Below are 13,652 nucleotides of genomic sequence, written 5' to 3'. Positions count from 1 at the left end.
TGACAAGAATCTGAAGTAGGTTTGGGGCAATGGCAATGATCTCAAAGATCTGATGTGAGAATTCTAAAGGACTTGGAGCCTGGATATGTAATTTGAGGAGCTGGAAAGATAAGAATGATTCCAATTACACTATTGGATTTTTTTTAAGACAGTAATTGATGGCGCAGGATTAGATTCTTCACCCAGAAAGAGCATAAAGAGTGAGAGAAAAGGTCCCAGGCAGAACCTCAAAGAATGTAGATGTATAAACACTGGGCAAACAGAGAGACGCATCTGAGAAAATTAAGGAGTTCCCAGACAGGTGAGAGGACAGCCGAGGGTCAGTAGTGTCAAACACGCCACTGGATGGAGGTGAGGACCCAAAACTTGCCATTGGATTTGTCTAGAAGGAGCAGTTGCTATGGAAAGGCAAGAGGCATACCCCAGACTTTGGTGGGCAGAGAAATGGCAGAGAGGTGAGGAAGTGGGGAGAGAAATAGACACAACATTTACAAATGCTTGATTTGGAAGGGAAAGGTGGAGATAGACAGGCGGCTGCGGGGAAACCTAAGACTGAGCAACAGTTTCATTTTTTTGTTCTTTGTCTTTTACTAAAGGAACTCTGTGAGCAAGTTTAGATAATGAGGATGAGCCTGTAAAGAGAGAAACTGAAGATACAGGGGTCAGTGAGGCTGACTGATGGAGGATGGCTGCCACAGAGGCAGGAGGGAAAAATCCAGAGCAAGGAGAAAACAAGATCATTTATTGCAAGTGAAGAAGGATGCCACAGAATAGGTGGTTTGAGAAGTCATTATAGACGATGGCAAAGAGAAAAATAACTAGGGCAGCCCAGAATTGCCAGGCAGAACTAAAGGTCCAGCTGAAGATCCATGAGTTGCGTGATTTTCTCCACCAGTGTGAACAGTTTAGGTAGAAAACTAAACACAACATCTCAGGAGTGAGGAGTTGCAATAACTCAATAGTTCAGCTGAGAGAAGTGGTATCTAAAGTCTTTGGTATAAAGGATACATTCTTATCCTTCCGGCTCTGTGAATATTTTTCACTTCTTGAATCAAAGTAGAGTCCCAAAGACTACAATTGTGGACCACAGCAACTTAGCCTCTCATAGAAGTGTCTTCACCCAGTTTCAATTAAATTTTCTGGCCTTTCCAAGCTATCCAGAGAGAGGTCCATATGGTGTTGTTCTGGGTGCCTGTTGTAACTTAAAGGGAAATTTTCACAATGTCGGGAGCCCTTGATGTCCTGCAAATAAAGGAGGAATTCACTTAGGTGGCACCAACCTTGACTTCCAAAGGGAACAGTACATCTGCAAAAGGAAAAAAATGAGAGCATCTATATTACAAATCTGAAGAGACCCTGGGAGAAGCTTCTGCTGACAGCTCGTGCCGCTGTTGCCCATTGAAACCGGCTAACGTCAGTGTCATATCCTCCAGGAATACCAGCCCGCAGACTGTGCTGAAGTTTGCTGCTGCCACTGCTACTACTCCTATTGCTGGCTGCTTCACTCCTGGAACCTTCACCAACCAGATCCCAGCAGGCTTCCGGGAGCCAAGATTTCCGGTGGTTACTGATCCCAGGGCTGCCCACCAGCCTCTCACGCAGGCACTGATGTTGACCCGCCTACAGTTGCTCTGTGTAACATGGACTCTCCTCCATGCTATGCAAACGTTGCCACCCAGCACAACAACAGGGAGGGGTGGTGGATCGCAGCCAGGGAAGTTCTATACATGCGTGGCGTCACCTCCCGTGAACACTCGTGGGAGGTCATGCCTGATCTCTACTTCTACAGAGATCCTGAAGAGATTGCAATAGAATAGTAAGCCACTGATTAAAAGGCTGTGACCAAGGAGGAATTTCAGGGCCAATGGACTGCCTCAGCTCCCGAATTTACTGCTACACAACCTAAGGTTGCACACTGGTCTGAAGGTGTGCATGTGCCCCCGGTGCCTATCCAGCAGTTCCCTGCTGGCGCCAGCCACTGAAGACTGGTCTGCTGTTCTTACTGCTCAGGCCACTGGGTAGGTAGGAACAACCACTGAATGGTCTTAAGCTCTTCTTCCACAGACTCTTAAACAGGAAATGAAAATAAGGTTGACAAAAAATAAAGTTTCCAAAAAGAAATTTCTGATTTCTTCTAATCTATCGATTGAAGCCCAACTTCACTGGAAGTTGTAGTAAAGACCCTACGTTGATCCTAAGCTGTGTTAAACCCAAAATTCAAGTGAGTCTGAGGATGTCTGAGACTCTAGCCCGATGGGGGAGACTCTAAAATTACCTTTATATGAGGGTGAGAGGAGCAAGATGGGAAACACATCTTAAGTGACAAGAGAATCAATGTATTGACGTCTTCAATGTTGATACAACCAAAGCTCGCCAATTAGTATTTCACCAAACTCACTGTGAGGCAATGAACACAAGGTATCAGCGTCATTGGTATGAAGAGTTACAATCTGAGGGCTTGCTTATTTGGAGGCAAGCATTGTTCCAGGTCCTTGTCCTACGTTGTCTCATTTAATGCAGCAAACTTCTGAAGGGGTATTACTATTGTTTCTCTTTAATAGCTGAAGAAACAGGCTTGAGTTGCTAAGTGACTTTCCTGAGATCACGCAGCCGGTTATTAGTAGCACCAAGCTCCACACTGGTGAAGCCATAACTCCTAGACACCTCTCTAATGACAGGAGTATCATCAGCGCACAAAGTCAGGTATACAAGAAACTTCTGAAAATTTCTTTTACTCAGTTTAATTTCTAACTGAAGCCTCATCTTGAAACTTCTACTACTTTTAACCTGGGCCATTTCAAGATTTCACCACTCTTATTCTACTCTGAGTTAATGGCGATGTTTGGGAGCTGATGTGGTAGCAAGGCATTGGGTGCACCCTGAATCTTAGCAATCTGCCCACAGTAAATACTACTAACACAGCCATCGCTCCATTCAGTGTGGCCCCCGGGACCATGGGCCAAAACTTGTCAAGTACAGCAAATTGGTTTCTTTTGTGCTTTTTAAATGTAGAATTAGATTGCCTTTGGGCAGGGCATACACTCTACAGTTCTGTACAAGCCCCCTTAGTCTCCCATTCACACCACTTCCAACCTCACATGAATGTTACCCACCAGGAACCTGGATACGTTGAGTTTATGAGCCTGGTTAGAGAACCCACAAAGCCTTGGTCTCCATGGTCTTGCTTGCCTTAGTCTCTTCTGCTCTTGAGACCCAATCTCTGCTAGCACGACCAGGAAGTAGGGCATGAACTTGCCCATCTCTTTCTCCACAGCCCTGGGCTCTGGGGACTGTTTCTCATCTTGTGGAATCCTTTACCCACCATGCTTATTAAGGTCACTTTCTCTGGGCCCACAAATTTTCTCCTCCCTCCAGGGCTTAGGATTTGGAAAATAAAAGCCAGAATTTCCAAGTTTATCTGTCCCTTCCTCTCTGGAGGTAGGAGTGGGGGCAGGGAGGGGGGAACTTAGGAACTGTTTCAACAAAGAGAATACAGGGAGGGAAAAATACGATAATGGAGGATAAAATAATACCAAAATAGTATCTTGCCACTTTAAGTTTTTTAGAAGAAAAATGCCACTTGACTGTAAGGAACAAAGTATAGAATAAAGGCCTTTGGACGATTTGGGTGAGAGTCCCACTAACTTATCTTCTGGCACCAACACAGAAACCACACAGAAGGGGAAAATACGCAAAATACAGCACAGTGCATTTAATATCCAAGAAAGTTAGATACTGAAAAAGCTGTGCTTTCACATAAGAGCGATTGTACAAACCTCTTCTCAGCATGTATCTGGGAGCATTCTGAGAGCATGGTGAAGTGCTTTCTGGTGGTATGAGTTCACAGAGCACTGACACCATCTCGTTCCTTGTCCCATTTCTAATATGTGCTGGTTGACACCATCAGGGCTCTCATAAGTGGCGTCATTCTTCTTTTTAAATCACAGAACAGTTTTCTGTGTCCTCTTTGCTTTTCTATTTCTCCCAAGACGGCAGATGGAAAAAAAAGAATATTAAAAAATGATGAAGGACCAAGTACATGGAGAACGTAGTGTGGCATTTGTGGGTTTTTGTCTACTTTTATCTAAGTGTAGCTCTTCAAGGAGTCCCATGAGTCTGTCTGTTATCAAGTCGTTTATATGAGATGTTTTCTCCTGAAAAAAAAAGTGATAATTGCTATTCCTCTTGCAGTCTGGCAGTCTCTAAAAGCCCAGATTAACTTTCACCTCGAGACAATATTATTTGTACCAAGTCATACATGAAAATATATTCCAGGCCTATAGACTGGGTTCAGAAGTACAGAATGTGGAGATTTAAAAAGCTCCCTAGGGCTTCCCTGGTGGCACAGTGGTTGAGAGTCCGCCTGCCGATGCAGGGGACACGGGTTCGTGCCCCGGTCCGGGAAGATCCCACATGCCGCGGAGCGACTGGGCCCGTGAGCCATGGCCGCTGAGCCTGCGCGTCCGGAGCCTGTGCTCCACAACGGGAGAGGCCACAGCAGTGAGAGGCCCATGTACCGCAAAAAAAAAAAAAAAAAAAGGCTCCCTGAGCAGCTGAGTATGCAGGTTGGGGACAGGTAGAGGTATGGCAGGTAAAAGGAGCGACAGAGAGATAGTGAGGGTCTGTGTGGGCAGGCTGAGTTTACCATCCCTTAAATGCAGCCTAGGGACCTAAAAGAATATGGAAGAATTGAACATTGCGACTGTCTTAGGCAACAAATGACAGATGATACTGGAGGCAGGACTGACCCCGAGAAATGGAAGACCTAGACATTAGTCACGGGTTTGAGGGGCCTAAGCAATGGTGAAAGCTAGTGGGCAACCAGACCTCACAAATGTTTGATTTAACCTCGCACAGCCATTCTGGGTAAATATTTTCCCTGGGTGCTGAAATGAGGGAACTAAATGTCAAAGGGAGTTAAATGAATTGCCTGGTCATATATTTAATGAAGTGATTCAGACCAGATTTCACCCCAAGTCCTTTCAAGTCCACTCAAAAGCCTGAACATTTTCTAAATTCACCAAAACTGACAGGGTACAGACCTGAGGTCCTCTCAGGCAGCATCCTATCCCAGCAGTGCTGGAGCCTGCAGTATTTCTCAAAACATCATCTGTGAATAAGAGCCCCACTCCAATAAGAATCACTCTAGCCACTTGTAAAAATTAGTAACTTCTGGGACTCTTCCCCAGATATTCTGATTCAGAAGGTCTGGAGTGGATTTCAAGAATTTTAACTTTCCTTAGAGATCCAGATATAAGATATCCAATGACATTGCTCCATTATCTTGGCCACTGCAGTTGAGTTATGGTTGGGCATAAGACCTAGGCAGGGCCAATTGATGTCTTCTCTAAGATTTATATATACACATATACACACACACTTGAAGAGAGCAATATTCTTTCTACTGATACTGCTAAGCTTTGAGGTTGTGAGCTAGGTTGGCTGGAGTTCCTCTTGCCTACCATGTAAAAAGAGATTCTCTATAGAAGTTTACAAATCAGAAATAAGCTTTCAAGTCCCCTGGATGTAGTGATGTCTAAAGTCTACCTTGGATCTCCTAGTTTTTGAGCCCATGCTCCTTTTTTTCCCTTTCTTAAGCTAGTTTGAGTTGAGTCTCTGTCACTTGCAACAAGGTGGCCTTGCTAGAGTTTACATGAAAGGAACCAGAAGGTTTACATGAGTGCAGTATGAGTCACCAATGTAATGGGACATCTAAATTCACCAGGGTTATCCTTGGGTTTCAGGGCAAAGGGTCTAAGTTCCATGTTGTTTTTCTTGTACTTCTTAATCCTCACACTGTCCTTGGCTGATCCTGTCCACTTCTGTGTCTTCAGTTACAACGATTCAGAAACCAATATCTCCATCTACATCGCTCATCTGTGGTTTTGATCTTCTTTGGTTGTGATTCAAAGTCTGCTGAACATTTCCGCTTGGGTGTCCACGGGCCCATGAATCCAACAGGTACAAACATGCATTAATGATCTTTTCCCCCTCAGATATGATTCATCTCGTGTTCTTGTCTCTGTGAAAAGCATAGCCATTCTCCCAAGTCCAAAGCCAGAAGCCTGGGCACTCTACTTAACACCTCCCTTCCCAACACCATCCCTACCCTTCTATTACTACGTCAAGTTGGTTCTGCCATCTAAACTCCAAACATACATCTAAATACCCAAATACAGCTTACAAAGCTCTTCGTAATTTGACTATCGCTTACCTAGATTGTTCCATTTTTGTCCTCCTCTGCTGTTGGACTTTATGTGCTAGCCATTTTAAACTTTTTCAGTACCTTGAAGCACCATCCCATACTCTCTTTTGCCTCTGGGCCTTCCTATAAGTTGAGCAAGTTGTCTGGAAGTTTCTTCCCTCACCTCTCTCTCTGCCCGTGAACTCCTATTCATTCTGTAAGACTCAACTGAGATGTCACATTTGGAAAGACTTGCCTCTGACCGTGAGTATGGCTTAGGTTCCACTATTGTAAGTTCTCACAGTGTCCCAATAATTCCTTGTTGTAGCAATGTTCAGTATGTTTAGCTTATTTTTCAATTTTTTAAGAGATAGAAAATTTACATAAGTGGAGAGAGATAATATGTCAAGGATGGAAAATTAAATCATTTCTTCTCAAATTAATGTTTAAGCTTAATCCAGTATAATCGTCCACGGTTGGATTTTTTAATTGATAAAATTATCCCAAAATTCATCTAGAAGTATAATTGAATGAAAAATAGCATAAAAATTTCAAAAGAAAAAAGAAATAATGGGAAATTGACCTTATCAGTTATCTAAACCTGTTAAAGATATAAATGTTAGAATGCTGCTTAAAATTATTCAGTGGCTTTTTATTTCATTAATAAAATTTCTTAACAAGGGCCTACCTGAGTTGCATTTATTTGGTGGGACCTAATTTCTATCCAGACTCCTACCTACAAGGCTGTCTGGGAAGTATAGTGCTAGCTTTCCAAGCTAGGGAGAAAAGGGAGATGAACTAGAAGGAGGGGGGAATGGAGGTTGAGCTCTAACCATCCATACCCACCCCAAGAATTCTGTTCCTGGTTCTGAGTTTGTTCCTGGTCCTTGTCTCAAGACTTGGAATTATTTTATTGACTTTGTGTAGCTATCTTTTGGGGAGGGGGGTCTTCTCCATGTACTTCTCCCATTTCCCAACATAAGCTTCACAAGGCCAAGAATTATGTCAGTATTGTTCATTATTATATCCATAGAGATAATGAATAAATACCTGTTTGATTAAAATGTAAATAAAAGAGGCCTCACTGAGCCTTGAACGATTAGACCCACTGCTTAAGGTAGTGATGCATTCTGAAGACTACAGTTTAAGAGAAACAAAAACAAGCTAGACTGAATTACAAGAGGATGGCATTGATGATGAGAAGCTACAGGTACCTTGTCATATAAGGAATGGAAAAGGAAACATTTTAGCTGAAGACAGAAACTCAAGAAAAATGGGAGTGCTGACTTCAATAATTTGAAAGTCTATCACGTGGAAAAAGGAGTAGACTGATTTTGTTGTTTCAGAGAATAGGACTAGAACCAATGGATGGACATTATAGGGAATCAGAGTTCAACTCAGTATCAGGAAGAATTGCCGCCTAACATATTCACCAGGAGATGGTGAGTGTCTTTCCATGGGAAATGGCCCTACTCAGGGATGTGGTTCCTTTATCACTGGGTCTGGGTGGTGGTGGACTGAATGACTTCTGAACCCTCTAGGATCTAAAAATAGACATATATCTTCCAAATTCTTATTGAAATGCCCGATTATGCAAGTTGTTAATGTTTCATTTCTTTAGGACTAAAACAAGTCATTCATAGCCTTAGACCATGACAAAGCCTTCAAAGAATTCCAAGCTACAGCATGACTGAATAGTAGATCTGGAAATACACCAGACCCTTTGTCATCCTTCACCTTCCAGTCATCCTACACCGAGTAGTTTTATCATTCCGCACTTCACACAGCTCTTCACACAGTATTAGCAAGGCAATTTCAATTACACTCACTGGCTATTCACCCCCATACTCTCTTGGTGGGAAGCTGATATTCTCCTCACCTTAAAAGCAAGCAGAGGCACAGACACTTGAAGTATTTTTCACAAGGTCACTGAAAATTAGGTGAAGGCCCCAGCAGCTGAGCCTGGGGCTTGATTCCCTGAGTCACACAACCCCTCACTGCTGCTCTGCAGGAGGCCTGGGCTGAGAGTCTCAGGAAAACATGGCAGTGGCTTTAGTTCTGCTTTTCTGCACATGCTTTTTTTTTTTTTTTTTTTTGAATATTCAAAGATCATCCCCTGTTTTATTTATTTATTTATTTATTAACAACCTTATTGGAGTATAATTACTTTACAATGGTGTGTTAGTTTCTGCTTTATAACAAAGTGAATCAGCTATACATATACATATGTCCCCATATCTCTTCCCTCTTGCGTCTCCCTCCCTCCCACCCTCCCTATCCCACCCCTCTAGGTGGTCACAAAGCACCGAGCTGATCTCCCTGTGTTATGCGGCTGCTTCCCACTAGCTATCTATTTTATATTTGGTAGTGTATATATGTCCACGCCACCCTCTTACTTCATCCCAGCTTACCCTTCCCCCTCCCCATGTTCTCAAGTCCATTGTCTACATCTGCATCTTTATTCCTGTCTTGCCCCTAGGTTCTTCATGACCTTTTTTTTTTTTAATATTCCATATATATGTGTCAGCATACGGTATTTGTTTTTCTCTTTCTGACTACTTCACTCTGTATGACAGACTCTAGGTCCACCCACCTCACTACAAATAACTCATCAGTTTCATTTCTTTTTATGGCTGAGTAATATTCCATTGTATATATGTGCCCCATCTTCTTTATCCATTCATCAGTCGATGGACACTTAGGTTGCTTCCAAGTCCTGGCTATTGTAAATAGAGCTGCAGTGAACATTGTGGTACATGACTCTTTTTTTTTTTTTTTTAACATCTTTATTGGGGTATAATTGCTTTACAATGGTGTGTTAGTTTCTGCTTTATAACAAAGTGAATCAGTCATACATAAACATATGTTCCCATATGTCTTCCCTGTTGCGTCTCCCTCCCTCCCACCCTCCCTATCCCACCCCTCCAGGCTGTCACAAAGCACCGAGCCAATATCTCTGTGCCATGCGGCTGCTTCCCACTAGCTATCTACCTTACTACGTTTGTTAGTGTGTATATGACATGACTCTTTTTGAATTATGGTTTTCTCAGGGTGTATGCCCAGTAGTGGGATTGCTGGGTCATATGGTAATTCTATTTGTAGTTTTTTAAGGAACCTCCATACTGTTCTCCATAGTGGCTGTATCAATTTGCTCATGCTTTTGAATGGGTAAAGCAATAATTGTGCTTTTCCAAAACAAATTTATTTTTTCAGAAATAAAGAAACTCAGGAGCATAATTCTTTGACAGGATGCTTATTTTGCAATACAATCCTGGATTCTGATTACTCTGTCTTGATCTAGAATATTCCAGAGACATATACCTCGGCTAGTAAGGGATTTAATAAATACTGCGTACACGTGGTATTTTAGTGGAGAAGTGATCTTGTTCATTCCTCTCAAGTACTGGCTTTAACCATGAGGAACTGGATAGGGAATGTTTAACAGAAGGGTGCTTATCAGAAGGGACACTCAGTTTGTAGCTATATGTGTCCTTCCATCTGCCCATTCGTGAATTATTCAACCAACATGAAACAGCACTGTCTGAGGGTGGGTTCTTTTTTCAAATGGTGGAATTTAAATAAGCTCTATTCCCCGAAATAACTAAAAAAAAAACAAAAAAAAAAAAACCCTACATCAGCACCTCCAACACTCCAACACAGGCAAAGTTGGCCAAGGGCTGCATTTATCATCACCAGCTCTGCAGGATTTTTTAATTTTTCCAAGGAAACTGAAGGAAGTTGGTTTTCAGAGAAAAAGGACATTTTAAAATATCCATTCAATTCTTAAATGTATTATCCAACAGTCATATCTTGATTTTGAAGTAATTCTCCTTGGAGGAAGATAACTAGTAGATTTGCTGCTTGTGGATGTTTAACTCTTTCTGACGAAGCAAATGACTCTAGAGAGAGTCCTGCATGGAGAGAGGATCAGGAAAGGAAAAGCTAGTACCGGACCTCTCCCTGCCTATAGGAGGCATTGCATGAGAGCAACCGCAGCTGCGCCAGTAGGACTTGCCTCTCGGCTCGAAAATTATTTTTAAATGTTTTGGGGTTGAGTGTGTGTGTTACACAAGGGTGAAAACCTTTCTGAAATAACCCCAGTTTTAAAAATCAGAATGGTGTATGTCTTTAGAGCCACACGAAATGCAATCCAAACAGTATCTGCTACTACCCTTTTCAAAGACTCAATGACACAATTTCCAAACGTGCAATATGAGTGTGGAAACTGGGGGGGACGGCAGGACCCCTGGGGAGGCAACGCCTGCCTGGTGCAACTAGACAGCCTAGACTCTGGGAAGGGAACCTCAATACTTGGCAAAGATCTCTCTGCCCCTGAGTTGATAAACCAATGGAGCCACCACAATCAGCAGTGACCATGAAGACCAAAGACCAGAGGGCCCCTCACATTAGACCTGGCCTGAATAAGACTCCTTGGACCTTTGAATAGCCCTGGTGAAACTGGGGGAAGAGAATCCAGTAATGAATGAGTTTGAATTTCCCACTATTACAGCAAGATGGAGATTTGGAAAATATTACATTTTATTTAAAGGATGAAAGAAAATGATACATTTTGCATCCTGAAATTGAAGTATTTGGTGGTATATATATGTGCGTGTGTGTATATATTTACATATTTTTTTCTTCCAAATTATCAGGAAATCGCAAACCAAGAGTCAATTCTACTAATATCTCAATAGTTTGGAACTGTGAAGACATTTATCCGCAGTAACAATGTTATACACAGAAAGCAGATCACCAGACTGACCTTCAAAGATTTAATTTAAAACTAAAATCATTTAATTTAAAATGTTATGTATTTCAAATAGAAAATATTATTATAATATGGTAATTAAATAAAAGAGGGAAAAGTTGGGGGAAATTTTTGTTTATTCTTGATAGTGAATGCTGGCACTTAAGGAAAAACAGATTGTTGGGAGTTAGGTTCTGTTCTGTCTAATTTGTTCAAGAAAGTAGCAACAACTTTCAGGTTAGATGGTTTGCGGCACTAGTCACCAGATGGTGACATTGACCCAACACTTCTTGGTTGCTACTTCAGAAAGTACTGGAAACATCATCTGTGGGTAGTACGGCAGAGCACCGATCCCAGGGGAGAGGCAACCATCACCCGGTACCCTGCATAAGGCAAGGCTGACATGCACTCCTCTCAGGCACTTTGTATGACCCTTTTTGCTCCGTGAGCTGGGATGCCACCTACTGTTTGACCGTCAGAGTTTGCACACAGTGCTGCACTTCCATTTTGCCAAGCTTTCAGGAAAACTTCATACAAAGACGGTGTGGGCAGCCATTCTGCTGTGTGATTTGAGACCCATTAGGCAAGACCCCTGCCAAAATATCTACCCTCACCAACCCTACAGAGTATAAGATACAGGTATTAATGTCTTCGGATCAGGGCCCCTAATAAAATGCACATATATTCTGGGAAGGTAATCCCTTTTCTAAGAATGTGAATGAGTGCCTTACTTTCACACAGCACGGAAATAAGAAAACATGCATTTGTTAGATGATTAAATATTGACAATGGATATATTATAGGAAACTTTTCCTTCTCAGAGTTAAAAATAGAACAAAACTACAAATTACATGTCATGCAGACGTCTTTTCCCATATAAACAATACTAAAATGGTGAGGACAACCCCTAGTAGTGCCAGCCACTGAGAGGCACCTTCCTCATCTAGAGACACAGGTAGACCTCAAGTGTTCTGGCACAGGGCCGAGCCTGCTGCTGTATCCTGGGGATCACCAATGGGTCCCTCTGCTCTCTGCCCCTGGAGATGGGGCGTGCCACACCTGAGGAGCAAAGATGGAGCCCTGTTGGGAGGCTGGGGGTGGAGAAAAGAGGAGATAAGGGGAAAATTCATATTTTTATAAATAAAAAAATCATATGAGACAATTACTCCAGCTTTACCCAGTGTCCAATTATTCTCACAACAGGATGCCTGTCTTCTTAAGTTATCTTATATCTTAAACCATGTTAAATAATTATGCAGCTTTTATATGAACTAACATATTCACTGGCCAATTTGAGATTGTATAAATAAGCCCTTATCCTGAACTATTACACATGCATTCCCTTGCCTCAAATTTTGAAATAATTTTCCTAAAACCTCTTTGGAGCTTCAAACAAATGATTAGCCTTTCCCTTCATTATTCTAAGTCTCACCAAAACACTGAGACAGAAACCCAGATAGCAACTAGGAGGGCAGTAGTAGGAGGAGAGTGAATTCTGTGCTTAAGGAAGGCGGGTAACAGAGGCCAGAGCTTGTGTTAATTTCCTAGGACAGCCATAGCAAAGTACAGCAAACTGGGTGGCTGAAAACAACAGACATTTATTGTCTCACCGTTAATGGAGGCTAGAAGTCTGAAATCAGGTGCTGGCAGGGCCTGATTTCCCTGTAGGGAAGGGTCCTTCCTTGCCTCTTCCTAGCTTATGGTAGTCGCCAGCAATCCTTGGCTTTCCTCAGCTTATCGATGCATCACTTAAATCCTCCATCTTCGCATGGCTGTCTTTCCTATGTACCTGTCTGTCTCTGTGTCTAAATTTCCCCCTTTTATACAGACACTAGTCAGATTGAATTAGGGTTCCCTGATAATCTCATTTTAACTTGATTACCTCTGTAAAGCCCCGTTTCCAAATAAGATGATAGTCTGATACTGGGGGTTAGGACTTGGATATATCTTTGGTGCAGTGGTAGGGGGACCACAATTCAACCCATAACACGGGTGTCAATGAGAACAAAACAAAAATCTAAACTGCAAACAAAAATTATCAAGGACCGGCCACACTACTTCAACAAACACTAAGGGAAGAAAATGAAAGCAGAAAATTTCTGAATAAGTATGGATGGCAAGGTTAAAACGTGAAATACTTTTCTGAAAACCTGCCAGTTGATTAATACAGTGTAGAATATGGAAGGGGTGCTGCTAAAAAGAAACAGGCTAACACAAGGAAATAAAGAGTAGGGGCAAAGGCAAAATCTGCCTGCTTCACACCTTTGCATGGGGCTGATTTGGGATGATTATTTAGTAGGTATAGTGAAAAGTCAGTTTAAGTTATCCTCAGTTGATTAAATTTCAAATTATACTTGTGCTGTGTGCTTTAGATTGACACTTTATATTTCCTTTTGAAAGTAGGTTTTTGAAATACTGCTGTCCAAATGGAAGCCATAGACTTAGTAAGTTTAACGATGAATCTGAAACACCGAACTCAAATTTTAGCTTTATTATCTGTAGTGGACCCCTAAAAAGATATGTCCATGTCTTAACCCCCTGGAACCTATGAATGTTACCTTACTGGAAAAAGAGTCTTTGCAGATGTAATTAAATTTAGGGTTTTGAGATGAGGTAATCAGCCTGGTTTCCCCAGGTGTCTCCTAAATCCAGACACGTGTCCTTAGAGGAGAGAGACACACACAGAGGAGAAAATGACATGAAGATGGAGGCAAAGAT

The 13,652-nt window shown here is 42.1% G+C and overlaps 1 pseudogene; it reads left to right on the top strand.

Annotated features, from left to right (window-relative positions):
- The first annotated feature begins 1,221 nt into the window (after positions 1 to 1,221).
- Positions 1,222 to 2,049, top strand: LOC101323700 (small ribosomal subunit protein uS2-like; annotated as a pseudogene).
- Positions 2,050 to 13,652: the final 11,603 nt, after the last annotated feature.

This window comes from Tursiops truncatus, chromosome 12, assembly GCF_011762595.2.
Source record: "Tursiops truncatus isolate mTurTru1 chromosome 12, mTurTru1.mat.Y, whole genome shotgun sequence".
Classification (NCBI taxonomy): domain Eukaryota; kingdom Metazoa; phylum Chordata; class Mammalia; order Artiodactyla; family Delphinidae; genus Tursiops; species Tursiops truncatus.
Note: the sequence above shows the minus strand (reverse complement) of the source record. Positions and strands in the feature narration are given on the sequence as shown.